The sequence below is a fragment of the Lucilia cuprina genome, chromosome 2 (assembly GCF_022045245.1).
Source record: "Lucilia cuprina isolate Lc7/37 chromosome 2, ASM2204524v1, whole genome shotgun sequence".
NCBI lineage: Eukaryota > Metazoa > Arthropoda > Insecta > Diptera > Calliphoridae > Lucilia > Lucilia cuprina.
The window spans coordinates 28,571,765-28,575,979 of NC_060950.1; positions in this window are offsets into that span (position 1 = coordinate 28,571,765).

Sequence of the window (4,215 nt, forward strand, 5' to 3'; positions counted from 1 at the left end):
AATCTTTTATTAATTATTCATAAACTTTTAAACTACTCACTAAACATACATAAATTGTGCCTTAACCCTTAACTTGTTAACCAGTAAAAGTAAACCAAAACCGCAATAGCCCTCTGAGCCAGACATCTGCTTTCATTTTTATTCAATTTTAAACATTTTTTCGTTATTTTATGGCTTTTCCACAAACCTGTCTACACGTGTCTATAACTAGATATTTTCAACAAGGTGTTAAATTAAATTTTAACATATTTTCTTTACACTTACATATATTTTTCAAACACATTCACATGCTTACCACCACTTACCCGTCCCATACAAAAAAAAAATAAAATAAATCCACAACAAGACAACAACCTTGCAACACCTGTATGCGCGAGACCTTAAGACACTCAACCGTTCATACATATGAAGAAATAAATGAAGAAAGTGAAAAAAAATTATAAAATCTACTACAGGTGTTGACGTTAAATAGAAGCATTAAGGTGGAAAACCACGATAAGTTGATTTGAAAGCAAGAAATATACATTTTTTTTCATATTTTTCTTACAAAATTAAATGTTAGCAAATATTATGTTGTTTAAATACACCAAACTTTAAAAAAGTGGTTTAAGACATTGAAAACAAGTCCCTGATGACTTTATTTTATTGTAAGATTTAGTAAGGAAGTAGAGTTGACTTCAAATGATCTACAAAGCTGCACGCAGAGAAAAAATATAGTTGTGGTAACCATAGTCTAGGAGCAACATATTATGGTTAGAATTATGGTTTAAGTTAAAACATATTATGATCATTTTTACTATCATGAAATATCATATTATGATCATTATTAGCATAATAACATATTATTTTATGATTAAATATAGTCCAAATATTTCATCATAACATAGTTTTATTAATCATAATGTGATGTTGTAGCATCATAATGAAGTTTCATGTAATCATATAATGGCTTCAAGTAATCATATTATTGTTTCAAGTAATAATATTATGGTTACAAGTAGTCACATGTCTTCAACTAACCATGTTATTGTTACATATTAAACATAATATAAAATGTAATTATTTGTTAATTTTCTTTTAAACAAACACAGAACTGATATTCCCAAAAAATTTATATCCACACTTTCATGCCAATATAAACAAAATATATATTTTTTTTAATTATTAATTTTTTATGTACACTATTTAATGTATTTTATATTTCTATTGTTTCTTATTATATTTTTAGATATTATTTATTTTTCACAATTATTTTAACACTGTGTTTAACAATTTATTTAATCCGATCTAGTACGGATAAATCATACAACTAATAGAAAATTGGCGATATCAAAATATTTTTAATAGTAAACGTATTTTTCTTATATCTTAAACATTATATGGATAAACGTGTAAAATCCTACTATTTAATGGTTATTTGATAGTTTAAATGATTCTAAAATATATTATATGTTTTCATAATTATCACAATTTATTTGTTGTAAAAATAATTATTTTTCAGAGAATCATTCTCAAATTTATAATTATTATAAACATATAAATGTTTTCAGTAACTAAAATACTGATGAAGTTCAATAAAAATAACAATTGTTTGGTTATGACAACAAAATATTGTTACATAAAACATAGAATAGTTGTCCTAACCATGCCGAACCATGTTTTTTCTCTGCGTGTGTGAAGAGTTGCCATAAAGTCGTCTCGTATTTTTATACCTATTCAGGCGCGTATCCGGCTCAAGTGTTTGGAGTAGGGAGGAAATTGTGTAATTTTTTTATTTATACCCTACACCACTTCAATGGGGAGAGTTTATTGGGTTTGTGCTGATGTTTATAACTATCATGTCCATGTCCATCCGTCCATCATGTAAACCTTGTAATCAAACTATGTGTTGCAATTTTGAAGATAATTCAATAAAATTTGGTACATGATCTTCTATTGTCCTACTGAAAATGGTTAAGATCGGTCCATTTTTTTCACCTAACCCCTGTGAAAAGCCCCCATCAAAATTTCACTTAAATGTTCACTTATTCAACAATAAACGGCTTAAGTATGTATATCTGGGTCAAGGTACAAATCAATTTAAATGCTTTATTATGGCAACTTAATCACATTATATTTTTTTAAAAGGTGTGGGGTATTGTATGGTCTGCCCACCGACTATAATTTCTTACTTGTTTTACCTATTTTCTTTTACCCTTTTTAGCTCATCAAATATTTTGTATCAAAAATTTAAATCGTTTATGGTCGTGATTCTAAGTTAATTAATATACTAAGTACATACTGTTTTCAGAAACATTAAATATTATATTAATTAAATTTAAACATTAGTTAGAAACATTAGCATTTGAAAGATTGTTGGATGATTAATCAGTAAACTGAGATATTTTTATACCCTACAACACTATAGTGGGAGGGTATTATGCGTTTGTACTGATGTTTGTAACACTCAAAAATCGATTTAGTCGATTTAGTTCATTATTTCGCCTAGCCCCCATACAACCGTACCCCCCGAATCGGGCCTTTAGGCTCATAATTACGTTAAATGTTCTATTATATCAATTAAAATCTACATAAAAATTTTGAAGTAGACGTAAATTACTCTACCAACATTTATAAGGATAGGCCCATATTTACCCTTACTCCCCTATGAGCCCTCTTGTAGAAAATCTCTTTTTTGTCAATTGTCAAATTAAATGCTTTAAAATGCATGACTTTTAGCAAAACAGAAAGACAAGGGACTTTTTATGTTTGCTGTTTTATCATATAGTGGTGTCCATATATGGTTCTTCAACCATGACTTAAAAAATTACACACATTGTAATGAAGGTATGTTTTAGTAAAGAAAATTAAAATATGTGAATTGTGTTTATATTTTTTACTGATTCTGTAACCAAAATAAATTTGATTTTGACATATATTTTTTAACAAAATTATGTTCACATTGAATCATAATATAAGCTTGCATGACAATATTATGCTAAAAAAAATTTTTAATTGTATTTAATCATAATATGATATTTTAAATTGTAACAATTCCCTTAATATGTTTAGACTACAATCATAACTCTAAGTAAACCTAATATGTTGCTCTCAGAACATGGTTACCATGTTTACGGACACCACTCTACAAAATTAGATTGATTTTGTACGAAACATCTTTTAATGAACTATTTAACATTTTAATTTTCTTCTATTTAACTCCTTTTAATATAATTATTTGCTTAAATTTGATTAATAAATACAACAATTTTATTATATTTTATTTAACATACATACACATTTTTAACAAATCATGCAATTATTGACTTTTATTGAAAACTCATTTGAATTTCATTTGCAGTATGTCAAGTTATTATAGCATTTCATTGCTCTCATTTATTTTAATTGCAGACATTAAGTCGTATTCACAGCAACTATTTATAAGATGTGTATTTTTTAAACACATTCCATTCTTGACTTTATTTTGTTGTTTGTTATTATTATTTATCCTTTCATATATGCAATAGTTTTTTTTTCTTATAAAACTTTAAGTGCTCTAAAAAGTATGCTATAGTCTTATACATAAAAAAGTATGCAATAAGTTTAACTTATACTGTTTTTAGTTTTTTCTTCTTATTTTACATTTATCGAACTTAAGATTTAGAGTAATTTCATATGAATTGCATACGCACTAATTGAGATAATTATTAAAAAGAATGAAATATGAATATGAAAGGTAAGAGAAAATAATATATAGTGGTAGGGGTGACATTAAGAATTTGTTGAACAAAATTAACATATTTTTCTAGAGTTAAAAAACTTGTTTATTTGAATTTTATTAGTTAACGTAATTTTTTAATTATTTCCCCACTTTAAGATACTTTACTGAAAATACAATTAAAATATAATAAAAACCTTTAAGTATTATACTCTGTTATTTGCTATTAATACTTTTAGTTTAGAAATTCAATAAAACAAATATTTATTCATATTATCAAGTAAAAGTGCTATATTCGGCTGTGCCGAATCTTATATACCCTTCACCATAGTGTCTTTTAAACATCTTTTATAAATTTTAAATTTTTTCCCGACTTTATTATTATTACATCAAAAGCTAAACAAAAAGAACAACAACACCGCTAAACGAAATAAAAAACAAAATACACAAGGTATCTAAACCAACAGACATCTAAACATATATAACGAAGAACACAGAAAAACAATAATAACAACGCA